The sequence below is a fragment of the Dipodomys spectabilis genome, unplaced genomic scaffold (assembly GCF_019054845.1).
Source record: "Dipodomys spectabilis isolate Male_0828 unplaced genomic scaffold, ASM1905484v1 ptg000066l, whole genome shotgun sequence".
Lineage (NCBI taxonomy): Eukaryota > Metazoa > Chordata > Mammalia > Rodentia > Heteromyidae > Dipodomys > Dipodomys spectabilis.
In genome coordinates this window covers 8,900,060-8,919,489 of record NW_024870743.1, presented here as the reverse complement: position 1 = coordinate 8,919,489, position 19,430 = coordinate 8,900,060, and the positions used below count along the sequence as shown (strand labels likewise).

At 44.4% G+C, this 19,430-nt stretch overlaps 1 non-coding gene across 1 annotated transcript; it reads right to left on the bottom strand.

Annotated features, from left to right (window-relative positions):
* Positions 1-12,867: 12,867 nt before the first annotated feature.
* Positions 12,868-12,972, bottom strand: LOC122108855. The gene has a single exon (XR_006147643.1). It is a non-coding gene; the product is annotated as a U6 spliceosomal RNA (small nuclear RNA).
* Positions 12,973-19,430: the final 6,458 nt, after the last annotated feature.

Sequence of the window (19,430 nt, the reverse complement as noted above, 5' to 3'; positions counted from 1 at the left end):
CAGGACCTTCCTGCGGAGCCCATGTGGGGGCTCCCTCCGGCAGCCGACAGCACTGCTGCCACATTGCAACCCCAGCTGTTTACCTGACTGGTTCCCTCAAGCCTCCAACATGTACTTACTGAGTTTCTTTGATTCACTATATTCTATGATCAATGGAAAACCCTTGAACTTTCATTGACAATTGAAAACCTCACTTGGGCTCCTGGCTAGTTAAACTTGCCAACAAATGAAATACTTTACCATCTACCATCTACAATCTTTAAATCGATGAGGCAAATCCACACAGCAACTGGCCAGGAGCAGACAGTGATGGGTGGTTATTACTAACAGCTAGCATCTTGTTGAATGAAGAGAATATTTTGAGTGACATACTCAGCCAAAATATGACATTATGGGACATTGAGCTCAAAGTGCTCCCTTTAAAACCACCTTGGACTTGTGTCCCTAGAAGAGACGGGGCGGGGGAGGGGGAGGGTTGGGGAGGGCGCTAGGGAGAAGGGGTGAGAGCAAAGTCAACATATCTGGTGTTTAGAAACTCAGCATCCCGAAATATCTGTTTTCAAGCTCCATTTCTTTCTTTTCTTGCAGCTGTCACAGTCTAGGATTACACAGGAACCATAACCAACTTTGGGGGAGGTGGATCTGCAGAGAAGAGCCCCACACAGATGAAAGAAAAACACACCAGACAAGTGATCTTCTCTAGTGATTATGTCATTTGGCTTAGCATCCTAAGAGAGGAGGAATTCCCCCCCCACCCCCACCCCCGTACCTGACAATAACACTGCTTCAAAATAAAATATGTTGAGGCTGAGAAGTTTATCTTGGCGGAGCATTGTACCATTAACTCAAGATTAAATGCATCCTGTCCAAATTCTTTTGCTACTTGTAATGGTTTCAAGCTCTCCAGGCATCCAGATGCTGATTCCATAGATGCCCCAGGAAAAGAAACGAACTGTTCTTCGCATGACAACTGTGGTTTTATTCCTCCTGTCTTCCTCCTAAGCCCCCAAAGGGCCCAAACCCTTTCTTCCTCCAACTACCAGCAGTTGTTGCCTGCTGATGACCCATCACCCAGCCTCTCCCCGGGCACTGCCCCTGGCTGCAAGTCCTGACTGTAGTTTAGTCACTACACACAAGGTGGCCTGGTCTCATGATTGGCTGGTGTGGGGGTACAAAAGCCCAGCCTCCCCTCTGACCCCCATCCTCCAGTTTGAGACAACTGAAGAACCGTCACAGCTCCAGATTTTTCTGGAAGACTGCAAAGGGGTTGAAGCTCAAGCTCATCCTCTGGCCATAGTCACTCTCTTCTCTCCGCCCCAGGGGTTGGTCCAGAGGATATTCTGCCATCAACATATCCCACGCACATCTTCAACTCAGAACTGGGTTGAGGGAAGAGACTCTGTGAGGGATGTCTGGTTCCATGATAGCAGGGAGCTCAGCAGGGCAGTGGACCAGCGTAAGACTCTGCCAGTAGCACACTGCAGTGTGTTCTATGTACACCACTGTGTGGTGTGTGCAGCCACAGGGCAGGTGTGTGAGGTGAAGATGACGGGGTGGGGCTGAGGACCACGGATGCCTTGGAGAAGAACAGTGGCAGGCTGGGTAGATAACTAGTCACCATGGTCTAGGATGGCAGCCAGGGGCCTCTTTACCAACCAAGAGCTCATTGTCTCTCACTGGACCCAGGATTTACTTTGTAAAGTTAGCAGCATTCTAGAGATGGTGGGATTCACAACCCCTGGAGCTCTGCTAGGTCCTTGTGCAAGGGCCTTGAGATGCCAGCCAAGTCCAGTTCCTGTCTTGTCTCCCTACCCCCCTCTTCTCTGTCCCACTAGCATTGTCTGACAACCTTCCTGCAGCTCAGTATCAATTCTAGAGTCAGTTTCCCAGGGAATTCCCAGGATGGACAGGTCTGAAGCTCAGAGCCATAGGGTAGGTGGAGAGCCCACCTTTGGGGCCTGGCATGGATAAGTGTGGGAAACTTCTTTCACTTTGACCTACTGGTCTTTGTATGTACTATTCACCATCCCTAAATTGTTCTGTTCCTAGATCTTTCCAGAACTCATCATGCAGGGTTCAGAAGACTCCTCCTGGACCATTTCACCAGACTCACATTTGTCCAGGGACTGCCTGTCTCTTCACATCCCTAACAACAAGCACCAGAAACTATCTGTTCATTTAATCGTTTATTTTCTAGTTTCCTACTAGAGTGTATGTTCCCTGAAACCTAGACTTTAACATTTAGGGTTGCACTTGGCGGCTAGGTGACTATTTTTGAAAGGAAATGAAGTAACAAAGGAAGGTTAGAGAGAAGAAACAAAGCAAGGAAAGATCTAGGGTTCAAATTCTGACTTTGGTAAACCTGGACAGTTTCTTTGGTCTCTCACAGATTTTGTTCCCTTTTCGGTCAAAGGAAAAAAGGTTGTTCTTGAACTTCTGGATTCTAGAGCTTTGCCTGCCTCAGTTGCTGGGGTGACTGGGACTATAGGCATGAAACTCCATGCTAAACTTGGAGATGATTTTGAGGGTGACTGATAAGCCTGTTTTCAACAGTGAGGATCTTCAACCTTGATAAGTATGTGTGGGCTAAGGTGAAGCTCATGTGTATGGGGGGTAGGGAAAGAGAACACATTAGGGGACTGGGACCGTAATCAGCCCTCTACAGGCTCTGAGGAAGCCCTGCTTCTGTCCTGGAAAGAGTCTGGGCTGACTTCTCAGGGCTGCTGGTCCTGGGCTTTGGGGACCAGGTGCCTTGTCTGCTGCTTCGGACTCTAGGATTTTACATCTTCATTCCCAGTTTCTTTTCAAAGTCTTGTCCTCTTACCTTACTGAGAATTGTAAATGGAATGGGTTTCCTTCCTGTGCTTATGAACTCATTTATTTTAAAAGTAATAAATGGCCTTGGCCAACCTCTGGACAAGTACAGATAAATCAGGAGAAATCAAGGGGCTAAAGCACCATTTTTATTGTTACTGATGTGCTCTCAGGATTTTTCCCCTACATTTTCTTACATTTAATTTTTTTTCCCCCAAGAGGTATTTATATATTATTGAAAAAGTCAGTGAGGATTGGCTATTGATGACAACTAGCAGTCCAGTGCTTCAGTGGTTCTAACCCTGACCTACTCTCTATGGATAATTACAGTGTTATGCTAGTATTTGCTTTGGCTGTGTCTTAGGAGTTTGTTTCTACCACTACAATATACTTTTGCTGTTGTTGTTGTTAGTCATGTGTCTTGAGCTCAGGATCTCAGCACTGCCCCTGAGCTTCTTTGCTCACGGCTAGTGCTCTGCCACTTTGAGTCACAATGCCACTTCTGGTTTTCTGGTGGATGATTGGAGGTAAGAGTCTCATGGACTTTCCTGCCTGGGCTGGCTTTGACACACGATCCTCATATCTCATCCTCCTGAGTAGCTAAAATTGCAGGCATGAGCGACCAGCACCCAGCTTGTACTACTTTAAAATTTTTGTCTTTTGACATATATGATAGATGGGACTATAGTTCTTTCTTTCACACTCTCATACCATTTGCTCAGCTACAAATTCTCAACTATCTCTTCCATTAAAAAAAATATGTATATCCTAAGTTTGGCTAAATCAGTGACGACGACTCTTTTATGCTGGCATAGAGTCCTTTGGAGGTAGTTATTGTCTGGTTTTGTTTACTTAGCCTTCAATATATCTGTCTCATCTCCACACTCTGAAGTGCTGTTTCCTTAGCATGTTAGTTATTGCATTCAAACCTTAGTGTCCCCAGGGACACTCCATCTTCTGGTTCGGTCTGATTTGGTCTGGGTGGCTGTTCTTTCATGGCTAACTTTATCTTGAATTTCCTCTTTACCACCTTCCTGAGTCTTCCTATATCTTGGACCTGGAGTTGGATCCTCAGAAGCCTGTATATCCTGAACTTTATTTAAAAAGACCTTTGTTCTTTATTTTTTGTTTTTATTATTGTTATTATTTTTTGTTATAGTGGGATTTGAACTTGGGGCCTCATACTTGCAAGAAGGAACTCTACCATTTGAGCCTGTGAGTCATACCCCTAGCTCTTTTAACTTTTATTGTTATTGTTATTATTATTTCTGAGATGGGACTTGAACTCAGTACCTGATGCTTTTGTTTACTGGCTAGTGCTCTACCAACTGGGCCACACTTCCAACCCAGATTTCTTTGTTTTTAAAATAGAATCTCATGCAGTATTTATGCCTGGGCTACCTGGACTGCAATCCTCCTATTTAGGTTTCCTTATGTAGCTGGGATAACAGGTTTGTCACCAAACCCAGCTTTTTATTGGTCAAGAAGGAGTCATGAACTTTTTCACCCAGACTAGTCTTGAGCCACAAGCCTCCCAATCTCAGTAGTAGCTAGGATTATGGGCATGAGCCACCTTCTAGATCCTGAAGTCAATGTATGTCTCTCTCCTCATGGGTGGTATTTTTGCTTAACTGAATGCTGTGATTTTTCTCTTCCATAGCCTATGTTTCACATACAAGCCTTTGATCCATTGTGTATTAAATTTTGCATAGGTTACAATACATGGATCCAAACTTCTTATTTTACATTTAAGTAACTAAATACTTCAAAATCATTTGTTCAGCAGATTTTCTTCTTTAAAACCTTTGAATGGAGTTTGTATGTTGTTTTTTTTTTGAAGTCAGTTGTCTACATAGTCACGGTCTGTTTACTTTGTTTTATTTATCTATTTTCTAGTCTCTTGGTAAGGAATATTCTAGCTGTTATGTATCTGAAAAAGTCATTATTTCATTCTTGGTTTTTGGAGGATAATTTCACTGCATGAAGGCTTCTATGTTGACTATTTTTCTTTCATTGCTATAAAGATGCTATATGCTATTTCTTTCCTTTTTTCCTTCCTTCCTTCCTTCCTTCCCTCCCTCCCTCCCCCCCTCCCCTCTCTCAACTCAGGGTATCAGGCTTGCTCAGCTTGCTTGTTCACATTAAGTTCTCTCCTACTTGAACCACTCCCCCAGCTATGAAGGTGCTGTGTTACTGTTTTTGGTCTTGCCTTGCTTTTGTTGAGAAATCTGCTGTCCTTCTTATCTTTTTTCCCTGTGGCTGCTGTTGGGAATTTTCTTTTTATATTATCACTAGTTTAAAGAAATTTAATCATACTATGTCTTGGTATGGTTTTGTTTATGTTTGTTCTAGGCTCCCAGTTTTCTTCCAATATGGATGAAGTACTTTTATGCTCCTCTCCACATCTTTCCTTTTCTTTGAGGACATTAGTGTCCCAAGTCACTCAGTGCCACATCTGCCTTTAGATGTGAGTCACTAAGTGGGCCTGGAGCTGTGATCATTTGTTGTTGAGTACATTCAGCAGTAACCCTTTCTTACTTGTGAATGCTTGTGTTTGCCCTGCATTTCACTGATGCTTCATTATGTTTGCTTGTTTGTTTTTGAAATGGGTTTCACTACCTTGCCAGGCTGATCTCCAGCCCCTGAGCCCAAGCAATCCTCACCTCCCCCTCCCCCTCCCCCACCCCCAGCTTCTAGTTGCTGGGACTACAGGGTGCCACCATGCCCAGCTTCTGATCGGTTTCTTTGCTTTTCTTTTTTCCTATGCTTTTTTTTTTTTGGCGGGGGGGCATGCTTTATTCTATCCTCCCTCCCATTCCTTTCTTCTTCCCTCTCTCCTTTTCTTCCTTCCTTCCTTTCTCCCTTCCTCTATCCCTTCCCTCTTCCTCTCTCCCTTTATTTCTCTTTTTTTCCTCCTTTCTTTCTGTCTTTCCCTTCCCCTTCATTTCCCTCTTCTTTCTTTTCTTTATTTCTCTTTCTTTCTTTCTCTCCCTCCCTCCCTCCTTTCCTCCCTCCCTCCTTCCCTTCCCTCCCTCCCTTCCTTCCTTTCTTCCTTCTTTCTTTTCCTAGCACTGGGGCTTGAACTCAGAGCCTCATGCTCTCAGCATTGTTTGCTTATGGCTGGCACTCTACAATTTGAGCCACATCTCTACTTCTGGCTTTTTACTGATTAACTGGAAATAAGAGTCTCTTAGATTGGGCTGGGAAGGTGGCTCAGTGGTAGAGCACTTGCCTTACATGCATGAGGCCCTGGGTTCGATTCCTCAGTACCACATAAACAAGAAAAAAGCCGGAAGTGACGCTGTAGCTCAAATGGTAGAGCGCTAGCCTTGAGCTGAAGAGCTGAGGGATAGCGCCCAGGCCCAGAGTTCAGGCCCCATGACCAGACCCCCCCCCCCCATAAAAAAGAGTCTCTTAGATTTAGCTACCCAGGCTGGATCTGACCCATGATCCTCAGATCGTAGCCTCCTGAGTAGCTAGAGCCACAGGCATGAGCCACCGGTGCCTATCTTTACTGCTATTCCTTGAAGTTCACTGTCATGCCCTGAATGTTATCTCCCAGACCTTGTTGACATTTAATTATTATTGTGCTGGTGTTGAGAAATAGGCTCTAGAAAAAATACTGACATCTTGAGGGCATAGACTTTACAAATAGATAAAGACTGTTATTACAGGAGTGATCACAGGAGTGGGTTCTTATAAAAGAGGAAGCCCCTTGGTATCTTTTTTCTTTCTTGCATGGATTTCCACCATATGATGCTTTCTGTCATATTTTCAGCAACAAGAAAAGAAGGCCCTAAACAGATATTGTCTCTCAATCCTCAGCATCTCAGCCTCCAGAATCACAAACAAAACAAATTGCTGGGGCTTATAATTCATCCAGTCTGTGATATCCTGCTATAGCAGCAGAAATGGACTAAAACATTTATTCATCTTTTTCTTGAAGTGTATACTCTGCTACTAATCTCATCCAATATACATTCCATATGAGATGTGAGAAATGTTCATCTCTACGTCTGGGTATGGTGGAATATGTCTATGATCTTACTTATGTGGGCCACAATCACACATAGTGGTAGGACAATTTCCATCTAAGGCCAGCTATTGGCAAAAAGTGTGAGACATTCTCCAAAAACATAACTAAATTAAAAAAAGAATTGGGAGCCTGGCTCAAGTAGTAAAGCCCCTACCTTGCAAGTAAGTGGCCCTCAGTTCAAACTCTAGTACCAACAACAAAACAACAATTTTATCTCTAGTTCTTTTATGTCTCAGTTATATCTCTAATCTCTCTACTACACATGTGGAATCTTTAAACTTCTAACTTCTTGGAGATGAAAAGACAATTGTAAAATGTATTCCAAATGTCTGTGTCTAATATTCCTGCATGTGTGCCATTTCTGAGTGGATTCCCATTGACTGAGTTTTCTCCCAGCTTTTATGCTAATTTTTATTATGCTAATTTTATGCTAATTGTGTGTTTTATCTACATGGGTTCTGGATATCTTCACGGTCCTGAGAAATACTTTTGAGTTAAATACACAGTTAAATACATGGAAGCAATGTGATCCTTTTAGTTCTTGCTCTTACTTATTTATGGCAGTAGTGAGGTTTGAACTCAGGATTTCCCCCCTTGCTAGGTAGGAGCTCTGCCACTTGAGCTATGCCTCAGCGCTGGTTCTTTTCTTTTAAACGTTGTTAAATGACAACATAGCAGTACATGCTGAGGTGTTGCTTTGCAGGATGGCTGATGTCTTATGAAATATGAAATGCTCCAGGAACGCACTAGCGTCAACCCTGTTACCTCACAACCCTATTACCTCTTTTACCTCACCTAGTGAGTGTTGCACACATCTGCATTGGTAAGCACTCAACTGAGTCCTCTTGAGGTCTCTGACATTCCTTTCTGTGAAGCTCTATCCACGATTCTATCTGATATTCCATCTTATGAGTGCGAACTGCCTTAGTTTCTCTATTCTGCTAGACTTCTTACTCCAACTCAACCCAGAGGAACCTTCTGCACACTGAATGATTCACTCTTACCTCATGAGGATCATTGGTCTTTGTCACCCAAGGTCCAGTGTCTTGAGAGTCATGGTTTTATGCATTCTGCTTGGTTCTCTTCTACATGTTTCAAGTAGAAGGGTAAATATGGTTCTTATCTCCTCCTCCTCTTCCTCCTCCTCCTCCTCCTCCACCTCCTCCTCCTCCTCCTCCTCTTCCTCCTCCTCCTCCTATTCCTCCTCCTCCTCCTCTTCCTCCTTCTCTTCCTTTTCCTCTTCCTCCTCTCCTCCTCCTCTTTCTTTTCCTTTTTCTCTTCCTCTTCTTTATTGTGACATTTCCCCATATACATGTACACACACACACACACACACACACACACACATACACACACTATGTATTCCAATCAATCTCATCTCTTCTATCATTCTCCTTTTCCCCCTTCCTCAGTTTTGAAGACATTTTTAACAGGCATAAACACATCGACCACGTTCACCCTCCTTGTTAACTCTACCTCTTTCAATAGTACAGGTTCCCCCAAGAGCGTGCTTTTTCCCCTCCCCACACAATAGCTTTCACTGAGATCCTCCATGTTGTGAGACCAAACCCAGTGCTTCACGTGTGCTAGGAAAATGTTCTACCATTGAGTTATATTCTCAGTACCTCTCTTACTTTCTGTTATTGTTTTGTGATTTTTATCTTTATCTGAGGCAGAGTCTCACTATTTACTCCAGTCTATGTTTGAACTCAGGGAACTACTCAGCCTTTCCAGTACTGACATTATAGGTATGCTCCACCAGATCTGGTGGCAGTGGCTGCTTCTTCCTCCCCCCCCTCCTCTTTTTCTTTTGTTGGTCATGGGGCTTGAACCTCAGGGCTTGGGCACTGTCCTTGAGCTTTTGTGCTCAAGGCCAGCATTCTACCACTTTGAGCCATAGCTCCACTTCCAGTTTTTCTAGTGGCTAATGGGAGATAAGAGTCTTGGCCTTTCCTGTCTTAGCTGGCTTCAAATCACAATCCTCAAATCTCAGCCTCCTGAGTAGCTAGGATTACAGGTATGAGCCACTGGTTTTCTTTGCTTTCTCACTTCTTTTAGTGTCGTTTATTGTGCAGCAACTTCCTGAGGAAATATTTGTGGGAAATTGTCAGGATCTTTCAAATGTGAACTTTTTCTCTCAACTTAATTTGATCATTCATTTGACTGGGTTTAACCATCTAAAATGTCAAACTATTTCTCTCATTTTTGGGGGGCGGGAGGTATGAGGCTTGTGCTTCACTCTTGTTTGGCTTTTTTCCACTCAAGGCTCACACTCTGCCACTTGAGCCATGCCTCTGCTTCTACGTTTTGCTGGTTAATTGGAGATATGAGTCCCTTGACTTTGCTCAAGCAGGCTTCAAACTGGTATCCTCAGATCTCAGCCTCCTGAGTAGCTAGGATGACAGCTGTGAATCACTGGCACCCGCTGATCGCTCAAAATGTTTAAGGCCTTGCTTTCTTGTATTTTTAGCTTCTAGTTTTCTACTTGGTTTTCTCTCTGAGAAAACTTTTAGGATATCTTCTTTTACCTCTTATTAATACATGCTATCACAATGGGCTTTTTTTATATGTTATGTTGAGCACATAAAATAACGCTCTTTCTATTAAAAGAAATTATATCTTCTAAGCCAGGCGCTGGTGGCTCACGCCTGTAATCCTAGCTACTCAGGAGGCTGAGATCTGAGGATTGCAGTTCAAAGCCAGCCTGGGCAGGAGAGACTGTGAGACTCCTATCTCCAATAAACCACCAGAAAAACTGGAAGTGGCGCTGTAGCTCAAGTGGTAGAGCGCTCGCCTTGAGCTGAAGAGCTGAGGGACAGTGCCCAGGCCCAGAGTTCAAGCCCCAGGACCGACAAAAAAAAAAAAAAAAGAAATGATATCTTCTAGCTCTGGGAAATTTTCTTGTGTAATTTCTGTGAATACTAGCTCTGGAATTCCTAAAGTTTAGATACATATCTTCTAACTGATGTGAGTTGCATCTTCTAACTGATGTGAGTTGTTGTTGTTGTTGTTGTTTGTCAAACTGTTTAGACTTTTCCATCATACTAGAGGTTCCTACAAACATGTGGTACCCTCTGGCTACCCATCAACATTGAAGAGTGAGGGACTCCACTACCTTTGAATACCTACCTGTCTTGGTGTTTACTACCTGATAGATTTTATTATAATATGATCAACAGATGTGTCTGGATCTTTGAGTGAATTTTCAATGTTAGTAGTCACAAATTCTTTTTTTTTGTCAGTCAGTTTCTATAATGATAATATTTCCTCTTGGCAAAATGGTTGTGGAGAAATTTGGGGAATTGGGCAGAGAGAATGACCTCATGGCAGGGTAGTATCTTGGTGGGGTTCCGTGTATTCCCATCCTCTTCTTTCAGGATGGACTATCTCCCTGCAGTGCTTGTGTCTTCACCATGATACCTTCTGCAGTTCAAATTCATTTTTTTTTGTTGGTCGTGGGGCTTGAACTCTGCGCTTGGGCACTGTCCTTGTGCTCTTCAGCTCAAGGCGAGCGCTCTACCTCTTGAGCCACAGTGCCACTTCTGGTTTTCTAGTGGTTTATTGGAGATAAGAGTCTCACAGACTTTCCTGCCCGGGCTGGCTTTGAACCTCGTTTCTCAGATCTCAGCCTCCTGAGTAGCTAGGATGACAGGCGTGAGCCAACAGCACCCGGCCAGTTCAACTTCTTCAGAGTGATCCTTCAACTGTTCTGGCAGAGTGAGTGCCCAGGATATGGACAGGAGAGTATCTGGAGATCTGGTTGCTTCTTGTGTAGAGTTGTTGCAATTTCTCCAGTTTCCAGCCTGTTCTAAAGGTCCACCTTCAGAGAGAGTCACTGTCTCCAATTTTGAGCCTCTCCACAGTGCTGTGGCTTACACTGGGTCATTTCTAGATGATTCCTCTGAAGGGTGTTGATGCCTTTTCTTCTCTTACCTGTCTGAGATGCCATTAACTGCTCTGTTTCATTGGAACCTCATTGATGCCTCTTGTTGGCTGTTGTCCCCTTAGCAATGTGCTTAATCTACTTAAAAGAAAGTTAGACCGTTCTCTCAGTGAGTCAGAGAAATCAGATTAGAGTTGGCTAATCCACCAGTTTTCCAGCTCCCAGAATGTGGTAGCTATCTCTTGTTTGCTGTCATCCTCTCTCTTGTTCTCTTTGTCCTTGTGGTTTGTGCCTTTTACATTCCTCTTCTATCATTTGAGTGGAATTCCGGGAGGCAAGGGAGATAATCTGTGTGTCCATGGGGCATTTACTGGGAAGACAAAGCATGGGCCCAGGCCCATCCAATGTAGAAACTTGTGGAGGTCACTTGGCTTGCAGTTTACACTCCCTTTTGACCAGAGCCTGCTGCCGTCCATTGTTCAGGAAAAGAACAAGGCTAGGACTACAAATGTACTACTGAAGGCAGTGCACAGCACCTAGACATGGCCGAAGGGGTTTCTTTCAGTTTCTTCCAAACCCCTGTGTTCATGCCTCCTCTGTGTAAGGCTCAAGAACAGGCTGGCCCACCCAGCTTGGGGACTCTCAGCTCTAATCATGCTGATTTAATCTATACCCAGGGAGCTCCACGCAGCATCTTTACTTCATATCTAGACCCTCTTGAGATGTGATAAAAACCTCTCTGAGCTGGCTGGAGCCCACTGAACAGAGTCCTTATGTCCTGCCCATGTTAACAAAGGTTTGATATTAAAGACTGATGGGGGCGGAATTACTCACTAATCTAGGTTTTCTAGTGGTGAACTTTACATGAACAATGTCCCTTTGATCTTCGGAAGCAGGCCACAGAATCCTGCCCACTTGGGGCTTACAGCAGACTCTAAGGGTCAGGTTGGAGGCCCCAGAGAGTCCAGTTTCCAGAGCTTCACGTTAGAGTCATTTGCATTTCAAAGACTTGGGATCAGTTTCCAAGAAGTATTTTGGGGAGAGATTACTTCTAATTTCTAATGACTCAAATGGCTGGGCAATTGTTGGCCACCCAGCTGAAGCCTGTCCAAGAGAGAGTTTCAGAATGAAACCAGAGATGGTAACACTAAGCCACGGCTGGGAGGAAGCACCGGGGTGGCTGGAGTGAGTGGACAGGAAGGCACCGGGAGCTGAAACCAGTTGAAGAGCTACATTCATGGTCTACCTGCACTTCTAACCTCTTTCTCCCCTCTCCCCCATTTCCAGTAGAAGAGCGAAAGGAGCCTTTTGTAACTGTCTGCTGACCACTCTAGTACCAAAATGGAGGAACATAGCCAGGCACCAATAGCTCATGTCTGTAATCTTAGCTACTCAGCAGGCTGAGATATGAGGATTGTGGTCCAAAGCATCTAGGCAGCCAAATCTGAGAGACTCATGTCCAATTAAACTAGCAAAAAGCCAGAAGCAGAGGTATAGATCAAGTGGTAGAGTGAAAAAGCCAACCAAGAGCGTAAGGACAAGCTCTAGTACTCCTCTCTTTCTCTCTCTGTCTTTCTCTCTGACTGTCTCTGTCTCTCTGTCTCTATCTCTGGGTCTCTGTCTCTGTCTCTCTGCCTCTCTGTGTCTCTGTCTCTCTCTCACACATACAAAGGAAATTAAGTACAGGACAGAAGTCTCGTCAATGGCCAAGCAGTGCAGCCTGTGCAGAACTGGAAGTTAACTGTCCCATCCCATAGTCTTGAGTTCCTCGTCTAGTGTCTTCATTTCATATGGTCATATGCACCTAGTTATTTGAGCTATTGTAATCCTCTGCTAACAATATCATAGACAGTCTAATTATTACAAATGAGAGAAACGATGCAACCTATGTTCCTTTGAGTCTGGCTTGCTTTTTTAAAAAAAATGAAGTGTTGATTTATTAGAAGTAGCAATAAAATAAAGTTTAATGGGTCAATAAAAACAATAAACATTAAAGCATAGAAAAAATTAACCCTGACAAACTGGTAAACTCTCAGTCCCCACCCCCAAATTAAGAAACAATACACGGGGGGGGGGTAAGAAGAGCTAAACCAAATTTAAGGTCAGAGAGAATGCCTCATGTAGATTACACAGTAAAAATGTGGAACGCTTCACGAATTTGCGTGTCACCCTTGCGCAGGGGCCATGCTAATCTTCTCTGTATCATTCCCATTTTAGTATATATGCTGCCGAAGCGGACACTGGCTTGCTTTTCTTAATATAATTTTTTCCAAGTCTTTCCATTTCCTTAAGAATAGGTAAATGTCATTCTTTCTGAGGGATGTGTAGAATTCCACTGTGCATACATACCACATTTTCTTGATCCATTCATCCACAAAAGACATCATTTTTCAGTTTTAAACCAGTTGTAGGGCTTAAACTCAGGGTCTCATGCTTTTACTTAGCCTTATTGCTGAAGGCTGACACTCTACTATTTGAGCCACAGCTCCATTTCTGCCTTTTTGCTGGTTAACTGGAGATAAGAGTCTCCTGGACTTTTCTTTAAAGGCTGGCTTTGAACCTAAGTCTTTACATCTCAGCTTCCTGAGTAGCTAGAATTTGAGTATGAGTTACCTTTTTTGTTTATTTAAGCATAAAATTGGAAAGAAACAACCAACAAAAGAGCATTATAAGTAAAATTTGGCACATTCATATATATGATGCACATTAACATTATATTGTTATTAGAGTGATTTATGCAATATGCTTAGTAAAAGCTAAAAAATGAAAAGGGGTAGATTCCAGAAGAGAGTATAGTAAAGAATCTTGTTTTAAAACAAGCAATATATGAATGCAAAGCTAATAAGTATATATCACAATTTAGCAGCAGGTATCCCAGAAGATGAGATTACTGTCTTTTCATACACACACATACACACACACACACACACACACACACACACACACACACATGTTTACATTTAATAGATCTGAATATATAGTATTTATTGGATTGAATAAAGACAATTAAAGTCTTCCCATTGTGAGAATGTATTACCAAGTCATATAACAGGACATTTTTTGTTTGTTTGCTTATTGGTGCTGGAAATCAAAGTCAGAGCTTCACCTAGATCAGGTGAGTATTCTTCCACTGAGCTATACCTTCAGCTCAACAGGACAGTTTCTGAGTCTTTCATTAGAGTAAAAGTATGATTCTTCTAACTATCAATCTATGAAAACTTATTAATAATGCTCTCCATTCTCCTAGATGAACCATTTTGCATGTGTTAACTGTACCCTTCTAGATGAACAATTTTGCCCATAACTCATTTTCTTTTTTTAGAAAATCATTGAACGGAATTATTATGCTATTATTGCTTTTGTTGGTGGTGTTTTAAATTTAACCTCAAATAATAGTTATGGATAATAAATAAAAAGAAATTTAAAAAGCTTTACGCAGAAACAAATCATTAGAAGTCTTGCTTTGCAAGTTTTAAACAGATACATGCTGTCTCACTGAATGATCATAGAACAAAGCCCGAAAATCCAGTCCCGACAACCTTTGGACAGTTTTGCCTTGTAGGTAATAAAGAATTCACAAGAGACAGCTCTGACTGTGAGGTCTAAAGTCAAACATTGCCCAAGAGAAGCAAGGTAGCTTTCTAACATATCATCCAAGCCTGGGCACTTTTGAAAATTCAAGAGAGTGTCGCTGTCATTACACCAAACAACAGACAGAAACCAGGACTGCTGTGGGCAGTGTTGACCTGTGACTCGGCTCCACCTGGAAGAGAATTCTGTTTGAATGGCTACGTGGGGCTTAGACATGAGGCTGTACACCACCACCATCTTCCCTGCCGGCAAGAAGCCGAGGTGGAGGGGGACAGGCTGACCCCAGCCACACCAAATTCATGCCAAAGGCAGCTCCCAACTAATGATCGGAGGCCAAACTCCTTCCAGTGATTGTTTGCTGTAATAGAAACGAGATGATTCACCACATACCGTGTGAAAGCCTTAGGTTTTCAGAGGAAGGAAGGAAAGGAAGGAAGGAAGGAAGGAAGGAAGGAAGGAAGGAAGGAAGGAAGGAAGGAAGGAAGAAAGGAAGGAAGGAAAGAAGGGAGAAAGGGAGGGAGGGAGGGAGGGGAAGAGGAAGGGGAAGGGGAAGGGAAAGGAGGGAGGGAGGAAGGGAAGGAAGGAAGGAAGGAAGGAAGGAAGGAAGGAAGGAAGGAAGGAAGGAAGGAAAGAAGGAAGGAAGGAGACTCATAAGGAAGGACTACTTTGCATCCCAGCTTTGGTTCTGGCTTTACAACTTGCACACCGTCACTTTTAAAAATTTATTTTGTTGTTGCTGATTCTGGGGCTCAAACTCAGGGCCTCATTCTCTCACTTTTCAGTCAAATCTGGCCTTCTACCACTTGAGCCACACCTCCACTTCTGGATTTTTGCTGGTTAATTAGACCTAAGACTGTCTCAGATTTGTCTGGCCAGGTTGACTTTGAACCATGATCCTCAACTCTTAGCCTCTTGAATAGCTAGGATTATTACAGGCATGAGCCATGTTTGTTCAACACATGCTGTAACTTAGTCAATTTTGAACATTGTTCTCATCATCTATAACATGGGGAGGGTAGTAACTTCCTCACATGATATATCGAGCTCCTAGTAGATACTAAATAGATAGCAACAATCATTATTCAACAGATCATGTATTGGCTTTGAGTTTTCACAATATGTGTGTAACACACAATTTATCATCTTAACTACCTTATATGGACAGTTCTGTGATCTTAAGTGAATTCACATTATCATGCAAGGATCGCCACCATCCATCTCCATAATGTTTTCATTTTCTCAAGCTGAAGTCCCAAAGCCACTAACCAATAACTCCCCATTCTACCAGTCCACAACCTTGGCAACTACTGTGTTACTTTCTGCTCCTCAGAGTGGGAGAACTGATCCAGGTACCTCTTTGAAACACATCACACAGTATTTTTCCTTTGGCCTCTGCCTTCTTTCACCAAGCATGACATCTTCAAGGGTTAATCACATGTTACCACATGTATTAGAATTGTATTCCTTTTTCAGGCCCAATAGTATTTCATTGTATGTACATGGTGTGTTTATCTATCCATCAGTAGACATTTCCATCACCTTGTGTGTGAACAATACTGTAATAAACGTCAGTGCATGAGTATTGGTTCAAGTCTCTGCTTCCATTTGTCTGTGTATGTACCTAGAGGAAATTACTGAGCCACATAATTGTACATTGATTGTTAAGGGATATTTGTATTTGTGACCTTGGGGAAGTTCCTGGGCCCCCTGAGTGTCATTGGAAATAATAACGACACACATAATTTACAATATGGATAGTGCCGATACATAAGACACAGATTGAAAGAAAGAAATTGGTTGCTCCAGAGTCATACATGAATTGGAGTTGCCAAGAGCAAGCATTTGTCCTGCTAAGGAGCCTCGGTGGACTCATTGTAGGACCTTCTGCTGCCCGGGTTCTCTCCCCAGCCCTCAGCACCCCACTCCCCCCCCCCCCCCAGCAGATCATCATGCGCATGGAAGGCTGTGTTTAGTAATATTTTCAAGCTCATTATTCCTGGACCCCCGCGGTGGTTCTTTCTGTCAAAGCAAGGCTTTGTTGGGAGAGGAAATAACAAGCTCTAAATGACTTATCATCAATTAGAGCCTTGATATAAAAAGCGCTGCCCTCTACAGAAGACTGCACAGCTGACAGAATCCTCTTGCGGTTGCTAGTCCCTGTCACCCGGTGTTTACCGAGGTGCAGCCAGGTAGGGGACAGAGCTGTCTCTATAGAAGAGGGCAAACATGGGTTGAGGATCTCTGCCGCAAACAGGGCTTCGGAGGCCTGCTGCTGCTGCCTGCAGATTGCCTTTGGTTCCAGCTGAGCAACCTGCTTGGATTCCTTCCCCACTCGGGGCTGCAATTTTCTCATCCAGAAAATGGAGATGGGAACCTTTCAGGGAGGATTGCTAAAGGATTAAATTAGAGAGTACATCTTAGCTCATGGTCGTGAGTCCTGAGAACACCCCCGTGTCATATGCGTACAAAATCTCAGATGGCATGTGCAATCAATAGGTCATTGTTTTTTGCATTTCACACCCGCAAAAATAAATTTTTCCTGTCGAAATGTGAGTCAGGTCTTTTCATTTCCATACATGGCCCCTCTAGAACATTGCTCCAGTGGACCACTTTTAGAATTCCCTTTCAGTCCAGGCCCTTCTGGTACTATCCTCGTTGTGAGTGATCTCTCATTAGCAGAAAGTAAAAAGTTCTATGAGCAAGAAGACTTAGGATGTCTGGATATTTTGATGATACAAATTTTGTTTCTTTAACAATGGGTGAACAAATAACCAGCCAGATAAAACCTGGAGATGTTTTTCTCTAGCAGAAGGAGGGGTTCTGTCCTGTCTAGTCGGCACCCTGCCATCTGTTTGGTGCTGTGTGGAATCTGACATTTTCACTCCTTCCCACCCCCCCCCCCCCACCACCACCCTGCCCAGGCCCTCAAGATATGCAATGCTGAGACCATTGTCCCCATTTTCAGCCTGTAAAACTTAAGTCCAAACAGGTAAGTTCAGTTGCCCTGGAGACCCAACTGATAGGAGGATGAGCCAGTATCTGCTCTGGTTGCACTAGAACCAGTGGGCCCCAGGGCCCAGGGCTGGTCCCAGGAAGGTAGCTCTAAGACGGGTCCTAAGACTGGGAACTGAGGAGGTGGACTTCCCCCAGAGGAGACCCTTCTGTGGGGAACCATGTTGATCCTGAGCTCATTAGTTAATGTGTAATCATTGTCATTCTGGGCAATTTCAAGACCCAAGTTGTGTAACAGCTGAGGAGGTGGCCTCGTAAGGTTTGGATGGAATTCCTCTGCACAGGAAATAGCCTCAAGAGCAAAGCACTCTTATCTCAAGGGAGGCCGTTGCAATTTCTTGGGTTCCTGCCTTCTTCTCTAGCTCAGTCACCCACCCCCCCTCAGGGCCCATCATCAGGCGCCAAAGCCTGGAGGGGATTGAGGCCCACGACCAGCTGGACCCGAAACTGTCACGTACTTAGAATGTCCTAAGCACTCAGATGGAGGATGGGCCAATGAACCCGGGTGATAACAGTGCTTAAGGCAGTCAGCTCTGAGGACCCGGCAACTGGGTGTGAAATCAGCCCAGCAGCCTTGGATCCCTGGAAACTGCCAGCCAGCTAGTGGCTACTATGGCTTTGCCTGTGGTTGGGGTGGGAGGTGTCTTCTGGGCCTATCCAGGAAGACTTCCTGCCTCAGTGAGTTTGAGACTAGGCGTTGAGGAAGTCTGATGCCTATTCCTGTGAAACGGGGCTGTAGGATCCCAGGCAGAGGGAATTCTGGGAGCAAAACCAGCAGAGAGAGAGAAGGCATTGGGTGCCAAGGGCTCACACCTGTAATCCTAGCTACTCAGGAGGCTGAGATCTGAGGATCGCGGTTCAAAGCCAGGCTGGGCAGGAAAGTCCGTGAGACTGTATCTCCAATAAACCACCAGAAAACTGGAAGTGGTGCTGTGGTTTAAGTGGTAGAGTGCTCTCCTTGAGCTGAAGAGCTGAGGGAGAGCATCCAGGCCCAGAGTTCAGGCCCCACGACAGACAAAAAAATAAAAAGAGAGAGAGCAAGGCAGGGCTCTCAGAATACTTGCTGTCAGGCACCTTCCTTGGTTCCCTTCAGAACCTAAGCAGACACTCCTTTCTGCAACTACCCCGGAAACTCAGTCCACATGGGAGGAAGTGCAGGCACTTTACACAAACTTCCTCCCTGGGAGAGGCAAGTGTGCTCTCAGCGCACACGCCTCACGCGCTCACTTCTGAGAAGGCACAGGGATGCTGAAGCTAAATAAAGATCTCAGCCACTGTTCATGCTGCCGATGCCAGCTCCTCAGCCACTCTTGGAGGACTGAGGCTGCACAAGTTGGAGAGCCCCAAGTTCTGTGGTCCCGCGAGCCACAGTTGATAGTAAACAAGCCTTGGCTGCTTTGTCCAGGATGACTTCCTCTTTGTATCTCTGTGTATGTGCCCATCCTGGGTCTTGAACTCAGTGCCTGGGCACTGTCCTTGAGTTTTTTCTACTCAAGGCTAGCACTCTACCACTTGAGCCACAACTCCACTTACGGCTTTTTGGTGGTTAATCAGAGGTAAGAGTCTCTCTGACTTTGCTGCCTGGGCTGGCTTTGAACCTTGATTCTCAGAACTCAGCCTCCTGAATAGCAAGGATTACAGGCATGAACCACCAGTGGTCCTTGGCTCACCCACTTCCTCTTTGCTAGTCTCTCTGGCAAGTTTGTGCAAGCCTATGCCTGTCTGTCTGTCTGTCTGTCTGTCTGTCTGTCTCTCTATCTGTCTGTCTTTTCTCCATCTGCTCCAGCTCTTCTCCACTTGATCTCTTTTTCTCTAGTTCTACTTCTACTTCTGCTTCTGTGTGTGTCTGGCTGGCTCATCTGTGTGGTGCTCTTCCATGGGTTATGGCAGTGGCCACTGCCTGCAGGTTGCTGGGACCTTCCATGCCGTCTGCACCTTGGACTGCCTGTCAGTAAGCTCTTCTGGGCTCTGGCTGATGACAGGGGTGGGGGCGGAGGTTGTCACATGGCAGGGAGAGGAGCAGAGTGCTAACAACTGGCTGACAGCTGGTCACAGCTGGTGACAGCTAAGCAGGCCTGGGCGTGGGAAACATGA